We start from the raw sequence: 25,507 nt of genomic DNA on the forward strand, positions 1-25,507 counted from the left end.
ACAGAGAGCAGGACAGCAGGAATGGGGGACAATGTGTACCAATCATTAAAAGAGAGAAGTGTTTTGAGTAAAACATGAAGTGTTTTGAGTAAAACAATTGGGATGTTGGGCTTCATTAATGGGGGAATGATAACAAACTCACGGAAAAGATGCTGACCCTTGGCAAAGCTCTAGTTAGGTCACAGTCAATCATTGCATTCAATTCTGGTCAACAGATTCCTGTTCAGAATGAAGAAGGTAAAATACCATAGAGGGACCAGTTCCATACCTTTTGCTTCTCTTTCAGGACACCGTGTGGTCTCAAGGGTTAAACAGTCCCTTGCCAAAGGCCTTATTTCATCCACTGAAGGTCTGTACTCTTAGACTAGAGACAAAACACCTCAAAAGTGGGGAGGCTGACAGTATCCCAAAATAGAACCTCTTGCAGCCACACATGTAACCCCAGACAGAGGAATTTGCCCTTTCCAGACAAGACTGAGTGCCCTGGGCAAAACCCTGTTAAACTGCCTCCCGCTCCGATTGTCTTACCTCCCCTCCATATTAGCATAGGTAAGTGAATCCCCCATTTACTGAAGGAAGAACCCTTCTGCCTTCGTCTCTTCCCATCAACACATAAACATGAACATTACGATAATCAGTTAATGTAATCCATCACACGTTATCACAGGACATCGCCATTCATCAAGCTTTGTAAGGTAATAATTACCTACTTTAAACTATGTAATGACAATCGCCCATGTGACTGATATGCATTTGTCTAATTCCTATTAAATATACTGTCTCTGTGGGTAAGGCAGAGATTCTTGAAGAAGAGTCTCTACAATTAGACACTCGGCTACTTCAGAGATGCTTTGAAACTCTCGCCGGCTGTCCAATAATAAAACTACTGCTGTTGTGCAGAAAACTTGTGTCATCTGGATTTGTGGAACAAAATAGGCATCAACAATGAAGGATATGAGTGCTCTTCAGAGTGTGGAATACAGACTTACTGGAGTGGTTCACTGATGAAGAAAATGCAGTCACTGGATTGATCTGAAGAAATTGCAATTTTCTTTGAAGTGAAGAAGTTGGAAATATTTTTGATAGAGCTGTATAAGATTATAACAGACCTAGATATAGCAGACAAAAATATCTGCATTTGATAGTTGATGGCAAAAGAGTTAAGGTCAGGTGTAAGGTTTTGAAACAGTGGGAGATGAACAAGTGCTTTTGCTGACTGTATTGGCTGGAAATATGCAGAACATGTTGCCTATTATGGTGGTGCAAGTTGAGAAGATCAATGATTGACAAAAACAATTAGATCAGTTCTGAGGGAAATAAACTTGCAGAGTTTGGGGTACGTAGAGGGAATGAGAATATTGGATTCTGCTACAGCGATCCAGCTTGGATTTTATGGGCCTCGTTCTGTGCTATAGTGCATTTTATTTGGACTTGCTTAACTTGCTGTGGTCACCGATTAAGTTGTCATTTAGGTAAATCTGCTCAGTGTTCCTACTCAGACCAATACAGGCTGTCTCTCCACAGCAGCAGATAATTGTTTGCTGCTTTATACTGGGTTCTTGGGGGGATGTTGGAGGGGGGTGGGGGTGGGGGCGGGCTAGCGGTGTGTGTAACAGTCTGAAATGGCAAAACACCAGTGCAGCCAGACTAGGGACCGACTCTGGAAATGTAGGGAATGCCAGAAGAGAATTCTTTACCCATCACACCTGGAAACTGGCCAAACCAGTCAGACTGGGGAGAAGCTGTTCATCTGCTGTATGTGTGTATGTGTGGAGGGGGTGGGTGGGGGTGGGGGGGGGGGGTGGTGGATGGGGGTGGGGAGGTGGTGGGAAGGGACTCACTCAGGCATCCAGCCTGCTGAGATACCAGTCAATTTACTGATAGCCACAGTTGAAGGATTTATTTTCTCTTTTTCACGCCCAAGTAATGAACAATGGTTTTGGCAGCTCATAAAGTTGTGCACACAGAGATCTTAGCTTTAGAAATGTTCACAACATTATAGAACATGCACAGATTCACACTGGGTACATACTTTTATTTTCCTTTATTCATTCACAGGATGAGGGTGACGCTGGCCCGGCAGCATTTACTGCCCATCCCTAATTGCCCAGAGGGCAGGTAAGAGTCAACCACATTGCTGTGGGTCTGATGTCACAATGTTGGCCAGACCAGGTAAGGATGGCAGCTTCTTTCCCGAAAGGGCATTAGTGAACCAGATGGGTTTTTCTGACAATCGATTAATGGTCATCATTAGACTCTAAATTCACAAGTTTTTTTAAATGAATTCAAATTCCCCCATCTGCTGCAGCAGTCTTTAAACCCAGGTCTCAAGAACACTATCTGGGGTTTTAGATTAACTGTCTCGCTACAATACCACTCGGCCAATACTTCCCCACATCGCTGTCCAGCTGCACAGAGTGAACAGCGATTTTCTGGTTCTTCAGAACTGGGTAATCACACATACGTTTGCTCAATGATTGTAGGAGTTGGATGTTGATTGGCTATTGACATCCATCTCCGAACCATGTATTCTGGGGTTTGTTTCTGGTGATGATTGGAAGCACCATCAGTCTTGTTATCTTTTGGGGATAACAACAGTTTCAATTAGCTTTCTGTTAAATGCATGGCAATCAATTCTATCTCACAACTCTCAGGCAGATAAGTTTCTTTTGAAGGGCTCTCCATCTCCCCAACCACCTCCATCCTCACCCCCAACAGTACAATAATCTCATAAAGTCTCTTTATGACTGTGAATGAGACAATCTGATCAGCTGCTTCTTTCCCTACTCCTATTCAAGTTGGATCTTAAACTCCGCCCGGTTACTGCAGTTGTGATCCTGCATCATTGTACAGTGTTGCTCGTATTTCATGTCTTGGCCTATCATTGTTCATGATACTGCATGTATTATATGGGGCCAACAGTGTAAGAGTTTAGCTCATTCCTTCCAACAACAGCAGTAGAATTGTGCTCCAACAAAAATTACAGAGATCACGGACAAGGATATCCCCCAACTTACCTCTTACTATCAAACCAGAGTATCAATCCTCATTCAACTGAGAGAATCCAGGAGGGTATGCCAGTAACAGCAGCATGAATACCTAAAAAATGAGGTGTTAACCTGATGAAGTTCCCAAAGAGTTCTACTTGTGTTCCAAACAGCATAAGCAGCAAGTGATAGACAGAGTGAAGCAATCCAGGAAACAACAGAATAGATCGAAGATCTGCAGTCCAACCAAATCCAGTTGTGAATGAAATCAGAGCACAGCTGGAGTTCTGAGGACAGTTCTCTTCAAGATATTAACCAACAAGAATGTCAGACTGGATTAATTGTCATAAAACTCAAGTCCTTTTGATATTCATATATTTACAATCAGTGTTCAATTCACCAAATGTAGCTGAAGGTAAAGATAATCTTCAAGTTATTGTAACAGTGAAGACATCTGAATACGTGATCAGCGAATTAAAGCCTGTTGTGTTGAGAAAGTAATAATTTTAAAGATATTTTTAAAAAGTAAGGTGACTTGAGTATAATGGAAGAAGTTGATTGATGGGTATCTGATAATTTTGTTTTAATCTGAAGTTAATTTAGGATTAGTGAACAAATAAACACATGGTAGGGAATCCAAGCCCCATGGAGTGCACATCCAGTTCCATGTGGGAAATCCAAGACATTTCTTGTCTGAGCGACAACCACAAGAACACGGAGGTGACGTAGGAAATGTTTGGAACACTCGTTTGACTGCGGTTAAAGTACTGCACACACTTCTGATCCCCTTATTCCAATGTTGATGTGATCACACCAGAGAGGGTACAGAGGAGACTGATCAGAATGTTTCTACAATTGTAAAATTTCTGCTCTGAGGAAAGGTTGGAAAGGCTGGGGATGATTTCTGGGCAGGATGAGTTGAGATTTAATTGAAGTGATAAAATGCTGAGGAATCCAGATCGAGTGGATAGGAAGGAGCTATTCATTAACTGAGAGGTCAGAAACTGGAGGTTTTAGATTGAAACTAATTCCCATAAAGAAGGAGGGGATAATTCATTTCACTCGGAGATGGTGGGGAGCAGGAACTCATTGATGGGATGGAAGAGGCAGTAACCAGCATCACATTAGAATAAAAGGACATGGATGTAACTGAGATGCTGGAACATGCAAGGTTGTGGACTAAAGTCTTCAGAATGGTATCATTGTGATTTATTTAACATTTCCCCAGAATATTAAACTCAAGTCCAAATTGAGAATTTATGAACATCATCCGACCTGAATTCCAAATGTCAGAATAAATTTATCAGAAAGTACAGCACAAATCGAGGCCACTTGGCCTATCCTGCATGTATTGGCTGTAATAGAATGACCCAGGCTTTACAGCGTTCTGTACTCACCAATGAGAGCAGCAATTTCAGGCTGCGTACTCTGCCATCTATGTTGTTATAACCTGTTTATTCAATGTATTTCTTTGACAGCTGCTCCCCTTGTTTCCTGGTTTCTTTCCCAGCACTAACTCCATTCCACGTGGCCTTGAGGGGCTACCATTTCTGCTGTTTAATCTCTCCTGCCTTCTCCCGTGTGACAGACTGTCTTTTTGTCCTTGTCTCACTCCCACCTTGCTCACAACGTGTTACATTTCTGATGGTTCCCAGACCTCTGTGACTTCACTGCGTCCGCCGGGTCAGTGGCACGAGTTTTGAATTCTCTTCCTCATGAGATAATCGGAAATCTTTCTGGCTGCAGTTTCCCCCAGATTTTATTTTGGAAAAAAAAAGAGGATTTGCGTCAGAGTCAAGTACTTGTGAGCCTTATCCACAATCCTGAGCACTTAGACATAATAAGTGACCCTCCCACAGATGTGCAAGTTTGATGGATTGGCTGTGCTAACATGGCCTGTAGTGTGTAGGTTCGGCGGGTTGGGTTAGCCATGCTAAATGTGGGGTTATGGAGGTAGGGTGGGACAGCAGGTAATTGCAGACTCGATGGACCGAATAGTCTCTTTGTGCGCCTAAGGGACTCTGTAATTCGAACTAGTTGTGATTGTTGTCACATTTTCCTAAGTCCAGGTTCATTCAACTCAGGTACACATGCTGCCTTTTGTGTTTCTGTGGGTGCTCACTCAATCCTTTCCTTCTGATTTACATCAATTTCACACTGTATGTGAGGGTGGGAATGAATGTGTAAATTTAAATACTCCAACCGAAACCCCTCACAAGTCAGGAACTGTTTCTGCTACTAGCATCACTCACAACAGGAAAATAAAGGGTCAGTCACAAATCTGACAGAAACACAGTAGTTATAATCACCAGGAAAGGCTTAACAGCTTAAAACTCTTTTCTTAAGAAAAGAGGAGGCTGAGACACAACCTGGTACAAGTAGGAAGCTTTGTGTCTGTGTTTTCAGAGGTTTGAGGTTGAAATCATTGAGTCGAAGCATGTTTCATTGCCCCAGGTCATCGAAGGTGCTATCTAAATGTGCATCCATCTTTCTGCCTATCTGTCTGAGTCAACAATCAAATGGATATGTCATTGTCTGAGTGTTTTCCCAAATCCCTGATTGAATTTGCCTCCCCCCACAATCTCAGGTGCCAGCTGCCTCTAGTCCACCCACATGGGCATGTTGAAGAGCATGGCAGGAGAATGGATTGAAACCGAGAGTTCAATGCCAGAACGAAATAGGAAGAAGGAAATAGACGGGACTTTTGGATCCCAGGGGATACAGACTCCAGGATTAGTCCTTGTGGGCATTCCCGCAATAACACGAGACAGCATTCCATGATGAGAGTTAAATCCGGGTGGCAGAAGAGGGAATCACTGAGCATGAGCAGGTTTAGTTCAAACACAGGAGGTTTGTTCAGTCAGTAACAGTGTGTTAGACATGGATGTGAAGTGATCATTGAGGGGAAATGTTACCACAAGCTGCAGATGGATAACTTTAATTGGAACAGGAGGAAGCCATTCAGCCCTTCAACCCTGCTTTGCCATTCAAGAGATCATAGCTGATTTGTGGCCTAAGTTGCAATGTTCAAAACTCTCCAAACTCATCAATAAACTCCTCTGCAACAGACAAGATCAATATACAAAAACGAAACATCTGCAAATGCTGGGAAATCAGGAACAAAAATATAAATTGCTGGAAAAAATCAGCAGATCTGGCAGCATCTGTGGAGAGTGAACCTTTGGGTCCAGTGACCGGTCAGGGGACCAGCTGCAGCTGACCATTCTGCCTTTTCTGTAACACTCTCTGGAACAGGTTCCAGTGCAAGGGGAATGAGATTGTCAATAACAACTGAGAAAACAGGAGGACGTGCTCAATCAGAATAAATCCCATTTTGGTCTTTCGCTTTTAATTCAACTGTAAAAAATTGTTCATTATCATTTAAGAAATACGATAATAGGCCAGAAATCAACTCTTCATGTCGTTGGGTCTGGGAAACTGTGTTAATTCTGACCTGGTCCAGCCTACATGTGAATCCAGACATTGAATAACGTGGTTGACTCTGAACGATCTCCTGGGCGGTTAGAATGGATGACAAATGCTGCCCCAGCAAGTGATGCCATGCTCCCATGAACAAACAAAACAAATCCAATCGCTGTGGTTAGTTGTGAACTCGCCAGTGTTATTGGAATTGGACGAATGGGAAGGTTTATGGGGTAAAGGGAGAAGAATGCATTCAGTGAGGTGATCCTTTGGAGAGCTGATAAGCCAATCAGCTTCCTTTCGTACAGTAACAATTCAGTAAATATTTCATTCTGAGCCATCTCAGGAAATATCAGGGCAGGGTTTATAAAGAGGTCAGATTGAATGAGTGTCTCGGTGAACACAAGTGAGACACAGGTACAGAGAGGTTTTGGGATGGATTTAATTATGTTTTATACATTTGCATAGTCATCAACATTATAGCAGTTAAAACTGGGAGTTATTTATGCAGCGAAAGGGGATGCTGGGTAAAGATACCGGAGTTAGTGCTTATTTTATTCCAGGCAAACCAGCTGAGGAGCACATCCTTCCTGTATCTATCCTCTCGAGCTCTTGAAGATTTTTCTTCCTTTGAAGTGTTTCATGTTTAGATACTCCAGAGAAGACAGCTTGAAGCTCGTCAATCTCTCCTGCCAGGGCATGTTACTGGCTGCTTCATGGACTGAAACTGACAATTGAGACTGAAAGGTTACTGTATAAAATATCTTCAATGGTATTGCCAGACGAGAGTGGTTTTCGGGAAATGACCTTGACTTACGGGCATTGAGTGTCAGAGCACTTCCTGTTGTGGGGCATCCTGTTTAGATTCAATCTATTGATAACTATTAGAACTGACTTGCACTGGCTCCGTCAAAGTGGTCAGAGCATTATGACTGTCATCGAAGCTGGTAACAAACTTCCCATCGGTTAAAATCGTAAATGATAGAGTAGGTACGAGGCCTGAGGGCACTGATGGAGTATCGATGTTGTTGTTAATCACATTAACTCGGCTGGAGTTGACTGAATTTATATTGTCTCTTTCTGAATCTCAGGATGTCTCTCTGGGCAGGAAGTCTCCACAAACAGCAATGTGACAATGAGCAGGGATCATCTGTTTTGATTTAAATTGTGACTGTAGCACTGCTGCTTCACAGGACCAGGTACAAGGTTGGAGTCCAGCCTTGGTCAACGGCCTGTGTGGAGTTTGCACATTCCCCTATGATTGTGTGGGTCCCGTCCAGGTGCTCTGGTTTCCTCCCACAGTTCAAATATTTGCGGGTTAGGTGGATCAGTTGTGCGAAATTGTCCACAGTGTCCAGGATTGTGCAGACTCGGTGGATCAGCCATGGGAAATGCAGTGTTACAGGGATGGAGTGCTCCAGGTGGGATGCTCTTTGGATGGTTGGTGGGGTTTGATGGGCCAATGCTCTCCTGCCACACTGTTGGGATTCTATTCTATGATTGAGGATAAAGCAGGGTGTTCTTAGAGAAGGAGCATGTGGTATGTTTCAATGCTCTCGATGCCTTTAGATAGAGGTTGGCTTCGCAGGGGATACCGTGCTTTATCTCCACTGCTGCCCACTCACCCCTAACTCTACTTTGATTTAGTCCCTTCCCATTCTGTCATTTGAAATGGTTTGCTTTGCCCGTAATGGGCTTTGTTTGTAAATATTCAATTGGTTACACAGGTGGTTTACTGCAGGTGATTATATATTAACAAAACCCAAAATGGCGTAATGATGAACGTCGGAAGGTTGCTCAGCTGTGTGTGATAACACTTCTGGGTAGGAGAAATGGGGGGGAAAAGAACACTTCACAGCTCACAGAAGGAGAACTGAAAAGCAGTGAAATCAAACCAAAGGTTCAGACCGGGAGGGAATATTTCCCTGGAGTTTGAGTAACTGGAAAGAGATGGTGTCCGGGAATAGACAGGATTTTGTTTTACAAGGCATTTGAAATTTTTAAAAACTGTTATATTCAGATAGTTTCATTTCTTTTCTTTTAGTTTTATTTATTGTGGAATAAATAGCTACAATAGTTTAAAACCAACTTCACAAACCTTGTATTAAAGATAAATGTTAAATAAAATCCATCAAACCGTCCCTCACTGAAAACTGATGTGGAAGTACAATCTCCTGGAGAATCTCTGCCCACTTCTTCCTACCCGGGCTCCATGGCTATATACATACCTGGGAGATAGCAGCAGGAGGCCATTCGGCCTTTCAATCCTGCTCCACCATTCAAGGGAAAACAGCTGACCATGCAGCTCAATCTCCTGCTCCTGCTGTGCTCCAATCCCCTTTCATGACTTTACATTGAAGAACTATATCTAAGTCCTCCTTTGGCTTCACCACCTTTTGTTCCAGTGACGTTGCTGTGTTACTGTGTGGGTATAGGCAGGGTTAATGTGATAGTGCTGCCTCCTGGAGGATGCACTCAGCGTCCCTCATCATCCTGCAGTAACATCAACTGGGTTTTAGCAACTAGAGATAGAAACCTGTTCCAGGATATGGGCATCACTGGCTCAGCCAGCATTTATTCCCCATCTCTCGTTACCCTTGAGAAGGTGGTAGTGAGCTGCTGTCTCGTACCATTCACAGTCCATTTGGCGCAGAGAGACCGACAATGCTGGGAGGGAGAGTGTTGCAGGATTTTGGCCGAGTGATTCTCTATCTTTGGTTCTTCAAATGTTGTTTAACTTAATCACAATCTGCATATGATTTTGAGATTTCAGTCTGCAAATCGTCACCATCTAGCACCCTGTATAAAGGAATATGTACAGATTAGAAATTCAGAGCAGACAATTCTAGTTTCTCTGGAATATCTTTTTCCCCCTTTCTTCCCTCAAAGCTGTAACCCTCCAGCCCACTTACTCTCTCCCACCATTCTGACTCTACTACCCTCTAAGGTACACCCTCCCCATTCTCATGGAGTTACTGATAAACAGATCCATGCCACCCCTTCCCGCCCCTGGTTAGACGCTGCACCCTTTCTGGGTTCACTTCCTTTCCCTTCAGTTGCTGCAAGTCAATAATGTAACAGCAGAATGAAACAAAAGGGAACAGACAGGGAGGTGGCAGACCCTGGACAGAAGAGGAACCTTCTGGCTGGGAGAATGGGTCAGATCCTTCTTTGTTTCTCATTGGTTGATTCCAGTGCTATGACAAGTTGGGGATGGAACTTGGTTCCATGTGGGTGTTGTGACACTTTGACACTCCAACAGATCAATACTACAAGCAAATACGTTCCTCCTCCAGCCAATCACAGTGTGAAATCCTTTCCACTAGTTACCCCAAAACACATGCTCCAAAACTTACCCACATTCTGTACTTGTGCACTGCCAGGTTTCCCCACAGACGTGTGGTCCGTGCCTCAGAATTTGGGAGTTGCAGTCCTCATGCAGCCACTGGATCCCTGTCTCTGGAACATGAATTAAAAGTGTGGGTTGGAAGATGTTGTGTATTGGATCCCCATTCAGACACACGGGACTTCTGGGCTGTCACTGGGACTTACTGAGACATCCGCTTAGACAACCTGATTCCTGATGTAAAGAACATAGATTCAGCCAATTGGGGGTTAGCGAGGTTAATAAGGGGCAGCAGGTTTTAAGCAGAGGTGGCTCAGTGGCTAGCACTGCTGCCTCACAGCATCAGAGACCTTAGGCGACTGTGGGGAGCTTATACATTCTCCCCATGTTTGCATGGTTTTGTGCAGTTCTCCAGTTTCCTCACACAGTCCAAAGATGTGCAGGTTAGGTGGATTGCCCATGCTAAATTGCTGACAGTGTCCATGCATATGCCGGTCAGACAATTAGCCATGGGAAATGCAATGTTACAGGGAATGAGTGGGTCTGAACGGGATGCACATCATAGGGTTGGTGTGGACTCGATGGATGAATACCCTGTTTCTGCACTATAGGGACTCTATTCTATTCTCATGAGGAAGAATATATTTATCTCGATATGTTGTGAATCTGTGGAATTCCCTATTCAAAATGCGGTGGATGCCAGGACAATGAGCCAATGTAATGAAGAGATACAGATATTGAATTTGCAATGGGTTGAAGGGTGAGAGAGAGCTGGCGGGAAAATCCAGCTGAGACCGATGTGAGCTCAATGATCACCGTATTAAATGGTGGGGCTGGTTCTCCTGTGCCCAGTGCGTCTCTTCTTACGGTAATAACTGGAAAGCTGAATCCAAAACTCACCACCTTCACCAAAGCAGATTTTTCGGAAAATGATATAGTCAGGTGGATTAGCGTTCCAAACTTAGACAGTGAGGAAGTATGTAGGAGATAATAATTTTGCAATTTTAAACTGAGGGGAGACAGTGATTTATGGTTTTAGATTGCGTCGTACATTCGCAGAGTCCAGTGTACGCTGTTGTGAATATCTATCCTGTACTTTATTACAAAGCCAAGGTCACTGACAATGAAAACCAAAACACCCAGATAACATCGTCTCACCTCGTAATCTGATAAAAGACTTGTGATAAGTCTGGTTGAACTTAGAACACAGATGGAAAGCTGGAAGATTAGATCCATTCCCAAGATCCTGTGCTTTTTAAACAAAAGGAGACTACAATAGGATGAGGCAGAAGTTGGCTAATGTAGACTGGAAACAAAGACTTTACGGTGGGAAAGTTGACAGACTGCGGGAATATCAAAGCAAATGTTTGAAGTGCTCAGCAAAAGTATATATCAGTGAAAGGGAAGGACTGTAGGAAAAGGAATAATCTGCCATGGCCTGGGTAAGAGAGTCTATCAAACTGAAATAGAATGCATACAAATTGCCAAAGACCAAGGAGATTAAAAAAACTTTAAAGATCAACAGAAAGCGAGATGGGATTGGGGGAGAAAAGTGATGAGTAGCTATCCCCAGGGCCAGAATAGCAGTTTACACTGCTAGAGGGGAACTTATTGTGTGGGGAACATATGGCGTCTAATTGTTGAAGCATTGAACTGTTACCATAGAGATAATCCTGATCAAGTTAAAAATCACAGCACACTCCAAAAGCTTGTCCTTCCAAATAATCCTGTTGCACTATAACCTGGTGATGTGTGGTTTTTAAACTTTGTCCACCCCACCACCGGCTCCTCCACATCAGAATCCTGATAGAAAGCCCCACTGAAACTGAAGTGCCTGTCAGATACTTGAGGGAGCCACGGGGGCGTGGGGGAGGGGTGTGTGGTTTAACCACAAAGTGCTGAACTGAACTAGACTTTCTAACTGACCGTTGCCATGGAGATAATACTGAGAGACAGTCTCTATTCAAAGTCCCAAACCACAAAGGTATAAGAATGGGAGCGGCACATCGGACAGGCGGGGAGTTACCTGATGCTGCCTGGAGGTGTTTTGCATGTACACTATCCAGGTAACTGCCATGTCTCATCAATAAAGACTCAAAGAAGACCTCTCAGAGTTCTGTGCCTGGTTATACCTATCCAGCAGGGTTCAGGAATATGAGTACACAGCAGTCAGTCTTCACAGTGGAGGATACGAAGAACATGCCAGTAATTGATAAGGAGACTGAGGAAGGTGAGGACCTAGATAACCATTATCATGAAAGAGTTATAGCTGGTCAAGGTATTGGAGCTAAAGGTAGACAAGTCTCATTGCCCTGATGGAATACATCCCAGGATACCAACAGAGTTAGTGGGAGAAATAGCAAATGCACTTAGAGTTATAAAATCCTACAGCAGAGACAGGACCTTTGGCCCAAACTTGCCCATACTGACCAGAATGTCCATCCATGCTAACCCCATTTCCATGCACTTCTGCTTCTGACCCTTTCCTATCCATGTATTTGTCCAAATGTCTTTTACCTGTTGTGAGTGTTCCTGCCTGAACCACTTGCACTGGCAGCTCATTTCATATACATACCACCCTCTGTGTAAAACAGTTGCCCCCCCCCCCCCCCACCCCTCCAGCTTCCCTTTTATTCTTTCTCCTCTAACCTTAAACTGATCCAATCAAGCCGTCCAATCCTTGAGTTCCTGGGAAAAAAGACTGAGTGCATTCACCTTATTCAGGCCTCTCATGGTGTTATACACTTCGAGAAAAGAACCCCCTCTGTTTCCTCTGCTCTAAACATAAAATCCTCACTTGTCCAACCTCTCCCTATAACTCAGACCCCTGAGCCCTGGCAACATCCTTGTAAATTGTTCTGCACTTTTTACAGTTTAATTTCTGAAAACTACATTACATTCATCATATTTCCAGTATTTCCACACAGCGCTGGAACCGACGTGACAATGTCAATGGATTAGAATCCATGATCGAGAATGAACTCCTTTATAACAATCCCGTTTTCATAGTGTTTCCCATGGTGCAGGTATCCTTGTGTCTTTCTGGTTGCATTATTAATTAAAGACTTGTCCTTCTACAAAGCAAAGTTGTGGCTTAATTGTTCCTGGGAAATGTGCCATGATTTTCCAGACTTTCAAAAACAAATGAAATCTCTCTCCCCAGTCACCATGCTGACATGGACTTGGCTGTGTCTCAGTACTTTTGCAGTCACACTGAGATTTGAAATATTCACCCACGGACAGAATACACACCTTTCCTTCCAGATGAAAAGGCCAATGATATTCAGAGCGGCACGGATCAAGTAACTATCACATCTGAACATGAAGTTCAATTTGAATTTCTCATCCGCAAATCCACCCTTTCAGTACCTTACAACAGAGCACACAAGTTACCACTGTTAATACAGGATGGAAATTCATAAGGCAATTGTAGTATTAAACTGTAGCTTCCTTGTTCCTCCAAAGCTTTAAGCCTCAGTCTCACAATTTCTCTCTTCTGTGAACTGAAATCCAAACCAATCCCCCCACTCCTTTCCTCCATACCCAGTTCACTCACATATTCTCTTCGAATTCAGTTTCCGAGCTCCTGATGAGAACCATCTTGCATACACTGCTTCCTGCACACTCTGGCCAAGACCCATCTTACTAAAATGAGCCAAATTAGAATTCTAATTGCAGGCCCATCCTTGTCCCTTTCCATAACAACTCTGAATCTTCACAAAAGAGTTCTAGAACATAGAACATAGAAGAATACAGCGCAGTACAGGCCCTTCGCCCTCGGTGTTGCGCCGATCCAAGCCCACCTAACCTACACTAGCCCACTATCCTCCATATGCCTATCCAATGCCCGCTTAAATGCCCATAATGAGGGAGAGTCCACCACTGCTACTGGCAGGGCATTCCATGAACTCACGACTCGCTGAGTAAAGAACCTACCCTTAACATCTGTCCTATACCTACCCCCCCTTAATTTAAAGCTATGCCCCCTTGTAATAGCTGACTCCATATGAGGAAAAGGATTCTCACTGTCGACCCTATCTAAACCCCTAATCATCTTATACACCTCTATCAAGTCACCCCTAAACCTTCTTTTCTCCAATGAAAACAACTCCAAGTGCCTCAGCCTTTCCTCATACGAGCTTTCTACCATACCAGGCAACATCCTGGTAAACCTCCTCTGCACCCGTTCCAGTGCCTCCACATCCTTCCTATAGTATGGCGACCAAAACTGCACACAATACTCCAGATGTGGCCGCACCAGAGTCTTATACAACTGATAATTCTCTGCAAAACGCTGCACCACTGATAGTCTGATCACATGTCAGGGTAGCAAGAATGGGGCCATTCCCCTGGGTCCTGCTCCCAGAGGGATGAAGCTGCTAATGATAGATTAATTCCTCACACCCACAGCCTCCTTCCCAGGCACTGACCTAGACTGCACATACTCCCACAGTTGCCAGCACTGCGACCGTGCACTGGTCTCCCTCCTACAGCACGTGCTCCCGATCATACAGGAGTCCGGGTGATTGACAGCAGCTGCTGCCCAATATATCAGAATCCCTACAGTATGGAAACAGGCCCTTCGGCCAAACAAGTTTGAAATCCAAACCAATCCCCCCACTCCTTTCCTCCACACCCAGTTCACTCACACATTCTCTTCGAATTCAGTTTCCAAGCTCCTGATGAGAACCATCCTGCATACATTGCTTCCTGCACACTCTGGCCAAGACCCATCTTACTAAAATGAGCCAAATTAGAATTCTAATTGCAGGCCCATCCTTGTCCCTTTCCATAACAACTCTGAATCTTCACAAAAGAGTTCTGATAATTTTCTGCAAAACGCTGCACCACTGATAGTCTGATCACATGTCAGGGTAGCAAGAATGGGGCCATTCCCCTGGGTCCTGCTCCCAGAGGGATGAAGCTGCTAATGATAGATTAATTCCTCACACCCACAGCCTCCTTCCCAGGCACTGACCTAGACTGCACATACTCCCACAGTTGCCAGCACTGCGACCGTGCACTGGTCTCCCTCCTACAGCACGTGCTCCCGATCATACAGGAGTCCGGGTGATTGACAGCAGCTGCTGCCCAATATATCAGAATCCCTACAGTATGGAAAAAGTCCCTTCGGCCAAACAAGACCATACTGTCCCTGCAAACAGTAACTTAGACAGACCCATGCCCCCAAACTATTGTAACTAATACTATGGGCAATTTAGAATGGCCAATTCATCTGCCCTGCACATCTTTGGATTGTGGGAGGAAACCCGCTCAGACACAGGGAGCACACGCAAACTCCACACAGACAGTCGCTCGTGGCCGGAATCTAAGCCGGGAACCTGATGCTGTGAGGCAACAGTGCTAACCACTGAGCCGTCTCTGTCGAGTGGAGGGGGCGTGGCTGGAGGACTGGGTCAATGGGAGTGTGAACAGTGAATGAATGTGGAGGACACTGGGGGATGGATATGTCAGTGAGGGACAAGAGCAGTGCAGCAGCAGGAGGGGATCCTGGACAAACTGAGCAATGGGAGAGTCTGACAGGAGAGAAACTACAGGAAGGTTCTGTTTGGAGGCTCAGGCAGGGACAGCTGGGAGACAGCATGGCCTGGTGGCTTGGGCAGGTTTACTAATCAGCCTCTTCAAAGATGCTGTTACTCAACTCTGAGCCTGATCCTCCTAGTCCAGAGGTAAGGACACTTAAACTATTTCCTGGTGGGCAAGGGATACAGGGACTGCCTTTCAAAAGGAACTCACCTGTGTTGGTGACATTAACAGGACTCAATACAGACTCACTGACAAAATGCTGGTGTACTTGAACTTCATTCAGAGTATTAACACCTATAACTGGGCAACGCAGACCCCAATGTACAGAGTTAAATCCTGGATACTAATAACAGCTTTGTGCATGGGAAATCATATCTCATGAATTTGACTCAGTTTTTTTGAAGAAGTAACAAAAAGGATTGCTGAGGTCAGAGCATGGACATGATCTACATGGACTTCAGTAAGGTGTTTGACAAGGTTCCTCATGGGAGACTGGTCAGCAAGGTTAGATCGCATGGAGTACAGAACTGGCCCGAAAGTGAAAGGCAGAGGGTGCTTTTCAGGCTGAAGGCCTGTGACCAGTGGAGTGTCACAAGGATCGGAGCTGGATCCACTACTTTTCGCCATTTATATCCATGATTTGGATGTGAACATCAGAGGTATTGTTAGTAAGTTTGCAGATGACACCAAAATGGGAGGTGTAGCAGACAGTGAAAAAGATTACCTCAGAGTACAAGGGGATCTGGATCAGAAGGGTGAATGGGCTGAGGAGTTCAGTTCAGAAAAATGCAAGCTGCTGCATTTTGGAAAAGCAAACTTTAGCAGGACTTATACAGTTTATAGTAAGTTCCAGCGGAGTGCTGTTAAACAAAGAGTCCTTGGAGTGCAGGTTCATAGTTCCTTGACAGTAGATTAGCAAGTAGATAGGATAGTGAAGGCAGCAGTTGGTCTGCTTGCCTTTATTGGTCAGAGCATTGAGTGTAGGTTGGGAGGTCATATTGTGGCTGTACAGGACATTGATTCGGCAACTTTTGTAATATTCCATGCAATTCTGGTCTCCTTCCTATCAGATGGATGTTCTCAAACTTGAAAGGGGTCAGAAAAGAATTACAAGGATGTTGCCAGGGTTGGATAGGCTGTTTTCGCTGGAGCGTCAGAGGCTGAATGGTGATCTGAAAGAGATTTTTAAAATCAGGCCGGGCATGGATAGGGTAAATAGACAAGATATTTTCCCTGCGGAGGGGGGAGTACAGAACTAGGGGGCTGAGAGGGGAGGGTAGGCAGAGAGGGGGTGGGCGGAGGGTAGGAGAGGGTGGATGGATCGAGAGGGTTGGGACAGAAATGGGTGGGGTCAGAGAGGGGGGATAGAGAGGGGAGGCACAGAAATGGATGGGGACAGAAAGCGGGATTAGAGAGAAGGGGAACAGACAGGGGGATCAGAGGGGGCGACCCACCGACGGTTGGGGGGGCGACCGACAAAGAGGGGGAACAGACTGAGGGGGGCAACCGATGGAGGGGGGAAAAAGACGGGTGTGCGACCGACAGGGGGGCGACTGACAGAGGGGGGACAGACCGAGGGGGCAAAAGATGGGGGGACAGACCGACAGATTGTGGGACAGACCAACGGGGGAGGGACGACCAACGAGGTGGGGGAGCCGACAAAGGACTGACAGACAGAGGGGGGGGGGGAACCAGACAGAGTGCGGGGAGACGCGGGGAACAGAGAGGGGGAAGATGGAGAGTTATTTTATAGATCTACAACTCAACCCTGTTCGTGTTTTCTCCTCCTCACCTTAATTTCCTCTGAAGGGCTCAGAACAAGTGCATAGTTCCTGAAAAGTGGAGTTTCAGGGAGATCAGGTGCTGAATGTGGCATTTGGGACACTGACCTTTCATGGAATGTGCTGGTCAATACATTGACTCTGGTTTGATTCCACTGTCTGTGTGATATTTGCACATTCTCCGCGTGTGTCTGCGTGGGTTTCCTCTGGGTGCTCTTAATTTCCTCCCACAATTCCAAAGACATGCAGTTTAGATGGATTAGCTTTGGGTAATGGTAGGTTACAGAGTTAGGGTGGAATACTGTTCCGATGGTTGGTATGGTCTCATGGGCAGAAAGGCCTACTTCCACACTGTGGGGATTCTGTCACTGAGTATAGGGGTTAGGAGCTCACGTTGCGGCTGAATAGGGCATTGGTGAGGCCAGTTTCAGAATACTGCATTCAATTGTGGTCTCCATGATTTCAGAAAGATGTTATCAGAATAGGACTCAACCTCTTAATGGCAAGTTCTTGGGAAGTGTTGACAAACAAACAGACCATGCAGTGTAGGTTGATTGTTCCTTGAAAGTGTGGTTGAAGGTAAACAGGTCGGTGAAGGTGGTGTGCTGTATGCTAGCTGTTATTGGGCAGTGCATTGAGGATAGGAGTTGGGAGATCATGTTTCGGTTGTACAGTTTATTGGCTCGGCCACTTTTGGAATCCCCAGACTGCTTTCAATTCCAGTCTCCCTGTTACAGGAAAGATGTTGGGAAACTTGCAAGAGTTCAGCAAAGTTTTACCTTGTGGTGCCAGTATTGGAACATTTGAACCATAGGAAGAGGCTGAATAGGCTGAGTCTATTTCCCTGCAGCACTGGACACTTTAGGTGGCTTTATCGAACTTGATAAAATTATGAGGAGCAATGATAGGGTGACTAGTCATGGTTTCTTTTTTTCCCAGGGTAGGGGAGACCAAACAAATGTGAATCTTTTTTCCAATGTGGAAATGACAAATTCTAGAGGAGAGATGGCAAGTTTAAAGGATGTGAAAACCGAAACAACTGAAGATGCTGGAAACCAGGAAGAGAAAAAGAAGTTTCTGGAAAAAGCTTAGCAGGTCTAACAGCAGGTGCAAAAATAAATTAGAGTTAACGTATCTGAGGAAGGGTGACCAGACCAGAAACTTTAACTGATTTTCATTCACAGATGCTGCATGACCTGCTGAGCATTTCCAACAACATCTGTGCAAGTTTAAAGGAAGTTGTTTGGAGTATATACCTGAGAGGAACTTTATAAAGTGCGAGTCAGACCACATCTGGAGAAATGACAGAAGTTTTGGTCCCTTTATTTAAGGAAATACATCATTTCATCAGAGGCATTTCACAGAAAATTGACTGGGATGATCCCTGGTTTGCAGGGATTATTTTTTAAGAAAAGACTGAAGACGTTGGGACTCTACTCACTCTATTTGGGAGGAATGAGAGGGGATCTCATTGTAACATGCAGGATACTTAAGGAGTTTGACAGGGTAAATACTGAGTGGATTAGATTAGATTAGATTAGATTAGATTACTTTCAGTGCGGAAACAGGCCCTTCGGCCCAACAAGTCCACACTGCCCCGCCGAAGCGCAACCCACCCATACCCCTACATTTACCCCTTACCTAACACTACGGGCAATTTGAGCATGGCCAACTCACCTGACCTGCACATCTTTGCACTGTGGGAGGAAACCAGAGCACCCGGAGGAAACTCACGCAGACACGGGGAGAACGTGCAAACTCCACACAGTCAGTCGCCTGAGGCGGGAATTGAACCCGGGTCTCTGGCGCTGTGAGGCAGCAGCGCTAACCACTGTGTGCCGCCGTGTGATGTTTCCCATGTGAGGGGTTTCATTAGCAATGGAGCTGGAATGAGGTGGAGATCAGCAACATTTTAAGAGATTGGAATTCCTGGTGTTTGTGATTGTGTTGGTGTCTGATCAGAAGGTCACCTTGGGGTCAGATATGAGAGCAATATTGTGAAGAGTGCGGTTCTGCCTCAGACAGTTCCCAGGGAGAGGGAGGGGCTCAGCAGTAAGGGAAAGTAATTTGTAATAGCAACTGAAGGCAATGGGTTTAATCATTGCAACGTTCCGTTGTAGGAAATTGCAGCCAATCGCGTAGTGGGAGTGTGATGAGCAGTTTGATAACTGAGTAATGGAGAGGGATGATGGGGAGGGAGAGCTGGGCATTGTCAGTGTACATGTGAAACCTAACACGGTGCTTTTGGACGATGTCACCTCTTGGCAGTGTGTAGGTGAGAAACAGGACGGACCAAGGCGAGATCCTTGAGGGACACCAAATATAAGGAATTCAGAAAGGAAAGGGAGAGTTGGAATGGAGCAGGTTTTCCAACAACGGTGGGGTGAAATATTAGTTTGTAGCAGAATGGGAGAGAAAGACATAACCAGAAAAAAACAGACAGGTAGAACAAGGAACAATATGTGATTTGGTGAGGGGGAGTGATGAGGAGGAGGAGCAGCCCAACTCCAAAAGCACTATTTCTACATTAGTGACATCACCCAACTCCACCCTAGTTTCAGCTCATTGACCGAAATACTCGTCCATCCCTGTGTTATCTCCAGACTTCATTATCCAAACACTTCTGGCCAGCCTCCCACATTCAACTTAAATGTATTCTCAAGAGTATCTAAAACCATCCTGCCCAAGTGCTCACTTGTACCAAAACTTGTTGATCCATCAAAAGGCTCCTATTAACAAGCAACAATTTCAAATTCTCACCCATGATGTAATTCCTGGCTGTGAACACCGGGTCTCCCTGCACCACACAACCTGTGAGACCCCGACAACTCATTTTCTTTCAGACTCCCAACGATGTGTTTATTCATTGCTTCAACTGTCCAGCTGTTTCTACTGTTGCCAAGGCAACGCGGTCTGGAATTCCCACCCTAACCCCCTCAGACCTGCTTTCCTCCTTTAAGGTATTCCTGAAAACCTGCTTATTTGGCAATTCTTTTGATCACCTGACCTAATATCCCCATCTGTGGCCTTATGTCAGAAGTTCTCAATAGTATTTCTGTGGAATTATAAACATGTTAAAAAAACTGTTGTTGATTTGCACATACATTGTCAACTCTTCACTGTCGCTGAGTGAATAATCTATAACAGCTCTTACCCAACTACATTGTGGGAGCACCTTCACCACACGAACTGCAGCTGTACAAGGAATTCAAACATCAGCTTCTCCACAGGCAATGGGGCTTTGGCACTGATCAATGGTATCTGTGGAGGGAAAAACACAGTTGATATTTCAGGGAGTGCAAAATGCATTATAGGGAGGGAAAATGATGCAGAATTTGTATTTTGAAATTTGTGTTTTACAATGTGCACTAAGTTCTATAAAACCTCTTATCCCATACCATGAAAATTTCCTACTCTTCCTGGTCTATGTCCTTCCTTTCCCCTACCCTTCACCTTCACACATTTCCAATGCCTTGGTCACAACAACAGTGTGCTGTCAGTGAAGTTTATCATGTGGTTGAGTATTGTCCCGCCCCTCATTCACTCCGATTGGTTGAAGGACCAACTAGCACCTCGAGCCCCCGCTCCCCCACTCTTATTGGTCGTGCGCTGACATCAATAATTCGAGGCCCATTGTGGGCTTGAGCATGCTCAGTGCTTCCTGCTTTTGCTGCTGTTCATTGGGTATGAGAGAGAGAGGGCTCATCCCTATTTCTCCTGATGTCAGACAATAACAACAACTACCTGCATTGTATGGAGCCTTTCACATTGACAAATCTACTAAAATGCATCACGAATGATGGAAACGTTGATTAAAGAGAACGATTTTTAGATACATCCTTAAGGCGGACAGAGGGGGTTCGGGAGGATATTCCAACGGTTTGTGTCCTTGGCAGCTTCAATCGTGGAGTGATATAGGTGGGCAACAGATTACAATGGAGACAGTGGCTAACCATAGGTTAACAACCTCATGTCGTAGCCCCCTACCCCACACACCAGGCCTTGTTCTCACAGCCTGCCATTACACTTTACCTATGGTTAGCCACTAACTGTCTCCATCAACAGCTAGTCACCCTCCCCCAGCCAGATGGTTATCCTTTATCCAACTGTTCCTCTCACTCTATCCCCACCTATCCTTTACTCCTTTTATCCTTCTCCCACACTATCTTCTGAACATAAACTTACTTTTATTCTCAGTAACATCTGTTCTGTGGAAGGGACATCGGATCTTAAACTTTAACTCTGATTTCTCTTCACAGATGCTGCCAGACCTGCTGAGCATTTCTAGAACCTCCTGGTTGTTGTTTCTGATTTACATCTTCTGCAGTTCTTTTGGTTTTAATTTACCGGGAGTTTGTAATTTAGGTCCAACAGCATCTGTCCCAGTCTCTGCTGTCTCTCCCAACCCCAAACAGTGACACTGCACTTGCACAGCTCATGGACAGGTGTTGTCTTGCTGGCCACACCCCCATTCAATCCCATTGGCTGCAGGACCACACAGACTCTCGTCCCATTAGTCTAGAGCTGCCGTTAATCAGCCGGGCACAATTGTGATGAGAGTGGAGGGCTAATCCCTCTCTCTGCCCTGGAATGAGCTTCATCATTCACAGTGAATGGGGCAGTATCACAGAGCACAGGGCCTGGGGGCTATTCAGCCCATTGGGGCTGTACTCTCTCCCTTTGGAGATGCTGCAAGTCTGTCCCAAGTCCCCTCCCATGTGCCCACAGCCCCCCAAATCTTTCCTTAAAAAGTAAATTCCAAGTCTGTTTCAGAATACCTGCTGAATCTGTGTCGTTCAGACTGTTCCAGATGCTCAGAACTTTGAGTAAAATAGTGTTCACATTTTCACCTTGTATTATTTGCCAATTACTTGAAAGTAGTTACTAAAAATTGTGACAGTGTTAACAATTCCTCTCTCTCTCTGCTAATTCAAGACCTTGGAACCAAATCTGCACCAGATCGAAATCACTGCTTCACCTTCTCAGCTCCAAGGATAATTATCTGTGCTTCAGCTAGCTCTCCACACAATAGAGGAATACATCTTAATTTATTAAGATCAAAGAAACAGACCTTCGGTCCAATTCGTCCGTGCCAACAAGGAATCCTAAACTATTGGATTCCCATTTACCATCTATTGTCCTGCATCCATCAAAACCCTTCCTCTTCATGTACCCAATTGGAAGCCTTTTAAATGTTGTGATTTTATCAGCCTCCACTACTTCATCTGGTAGCTCCTCCCATACACACAACACACGCAGCTTGAAAACGTTGCCATTTAGATCCCTTTTAAATGTTTGCCCTCTCAACTTAAACCCATGTGCTCTAGTTTTGGACCCACCTAACCTGAGGAAATAGGACTCCGGCTGCTCACCTTATTCACATCCCTCGTGATTTTATAAATCTCCATAAAGTCACCTCTCAGTCTTTGACTCTCCAGAGAAAATAGCCCCAGCCTATTCAGCCTCTCCCTGTAGCCCAAATCCTCCAATCCTGGCAACGTTTTTGTAAATCTCGTCCAAACCTTTTCAAGTTTCACAACATCCTTCCCAGAACAGGGAAATTCAAACTGAAATCAGAATTCCAGATGTGGCTTAATCAACGTCCTGTCCAGCCACAGTATGACGTCCCAGCTTCTATATTCAATGCATTGACCAAAAACGGAGTGTGTTAATGGAGTCCCATTTGCCAGCGGTTCACCCTTATCCCTCTAAAACCTTCCTCTTCATATACACAATCAAATGCCTTTTAAATGCTGCAATTGTACTAGCCTCCACCCCTTCCTCTGGCAGCTCATTCCCTACTTGCAATGCTCTCAACATGAATAAGATGCCCCTTAGATCCCTTTTAAATCTTTTCCCTCTCACCTTAAGCCTGTACCCTCTAGTTCTGGACCCACCGAACTTGGGAAAAAGTCCCTGACTGCTCACCTTATCCATGCCCTTCATGATTTTATAAGATCACCTCTCAGCCTCCAACTCTCCAGGGAAAATAGTCCCAGTCTATTCAGCCTTTTCCAATAGCTCAAACCGTCCAACCCTGGCATAATCCTTGCAAATATTTTCTGAACAATTTCAAGTATCTCAACATTATTCCAAGAACGGGGAGATTGGAACTGAAAACAGAATTCCAGACGGGCTTTAATCAGTGCCCTGTCTTGCCACAATATGACGTCACAACAGCTGCATTCAATGCATTGACCAATAACAGGGGGGTGGGGGTACCAAATGCTGCATTCACTCCCCTGCCTACCTGTGACTCTACTTTCAAGCAACTATAAACCTGCACTCCAAGGTCTCTTTGTTCAGCAATGTTCCCCAGGACTTTACCATTAAGTGTATAAGTCCTGCCCTGATTTGCCTTTCCAAAATACTACAGCTCACATTTATCTAAATTGAACTCCGTCTGCCATTCCTCGTCCCATTGGCCCATCTGATCAAGATTCTGTTGTATTCTGAACTAACCTTCTTCACTGTCCACGACACCTCCAATTTTGGTGTTTTCTGTAAACCTACTGACCATACCTATGGTCATTTATTTAAGGGCTCAATATCTATCCTTGCAGCACATTGCTCCTCACAGGCTTACAGTCCGCAAAACAACCCTCCATCATCATCCTCTGTCTCCTACATTCAAGGCAGTTTTGTCATGGCTTGCTCTCCCTGCATTCCATGTTATCTAACCCTGCTAACCAGTCTGCTTTGTGGAACCTTGTTGAATGTCCATATAAACAACGTTCACCGCCTGGCTTCATCAATTTTCTTTGTCACTTCAAAACATTCAGTCAAGTTAGTGAGACACAATTGTGCATGTACAAAGCCACATTGACTCTCCCTGTCATTCCTTACCTTTCGAAAATAGATGGATATCCTGTCCCTCAGAATCCCTTCCAACAACTTGCCTGCCACTGACTTGAGGCTCACTGTTTTCTTGTTCCATGGCCTCTCCTTACCAGTTTTTTTAAAATAATGGCACCTCACCTGTCGCTATCAACGATACAAATACCTCAGGAGAGGCCCAACAATCACTTCACTAGATTTCCAGAAAGTTTCAGAATACACCTGATCATATTCCAAGGCTTTATCCACCTAGATGCGATTTAGGACATCCAGTACCACCTCCTCTGTAACATGGATACTTTTCAAGTTATCACTGTTTATTTCTCCAAACTCTCGAGCTTCCATATACTTCTCCAGTAAAAATAACGTGAAATATTTGCATATCTTTTGCACTCCCTGTGGTTCCATAGACAGCCTTGTTGACCTTTAAGGGGTCCTATTATCTGGGCCAGTTAATCTTTTGTCTGTGATATATTTGTTTAATCTCTTTGGATTCTATTCCAGGACATCTGAGAAAGACCTACTTCAAGGACCGTAATTTTCCTCTGACTGGATCAACAATGCCCTCCAACACATACCCTCCACTTCCCGCACCTCCGCCTTTACCCCACCCCTTCAGCCACAATAAAGAATATAACCCTGCGGTCTTCACCTTCCACCCACTAATCTCCAGATACAGCATATTAACCTCTGTTATTTCTGCTACCTAAAGTCAGACCCCACCACCAGAGACATATTTCCCTCCCCACCTCTACCTGCGTTCACCAGAGACCATTCCCACTGTGCCTTCCTTGTTCGGTCCACTCCCTCCCACCAACCCACGCTCCACACCCTTGACCCTCCATTGCCGCCACGGGAGATGTAAAACGTGCGGCCACACCTCCCTCTGACATCTGTCCAAGTTCCCAAAATGATCTTTTCACATCAGGCAGAGATTTGCCTGCACATCCCAAAACCTCATATACTGCATCTAGACACTATGGGAAGAAGGGCTTATGCCCGAAACGTTGATTCTCCTGTTCCTTGGATGCTGCCTGACCTGCTGCGCTTTTCCAGCAACACATTTTCAGCTCTGGGGAGAATGTGCCAACTCCAACAAAGACAGTTGCCCAAGGCTGGAATCAAACCCAGGTCCCTGGTGCTGAGGAAGCATTGCTAACCTCTGAGCCACAATACTCTGGGATCTTTGGTGCTGATGCGCTGCCCCACTGATACCTCAGTCACCCACCCTGCCTCATTTCCTAAGAGGCAGTGATGACGGAGTGAAATTATCGCTAGACAGTTAATCCAGAGACCCAAATAAGGTTCAGGGGACCCGGGTTTGGATCCCATCACTGCAGATTTTGGAACGTGAATTCAATAAATATCTGGAAAAAATAATCTAGTGACGACAAGGATTCCACTGTCAATTGTTGGAAAACCCATCTGGTTCAGTAATGACCTTTAGGGAAGGAAAATGCCATCCTTACCTGGTCTGGTCTGCATGGGACTCCAGACCAAAAGCAACATGGTTGACTCTTAACTGCCCTCTGGGTAAACGCAGCAATAAATGCTGGCTGAGCCAGTGACAGCCTTATCCTGTGAAT

The sequence above is a fragment of the Chiloscyllium plagiosum genome, unplaced genomic scaffold (assembly GCF_037043375.1).
Source record: "Chiloscyllium plagiosum isolate Xiang-an unplaced genomic scaffold, Cpla_swu_hap1 HiC_scaffold_29, whole genome shotgun sequence".
NCBI classification, from domain to species: Eukaryota; Metazoa; Chordata; class Chondrichthyes; order Orectolobiformes; family Hemiscylliidae; genus Chiloscyllium; species Chiloscyllium plagiosum.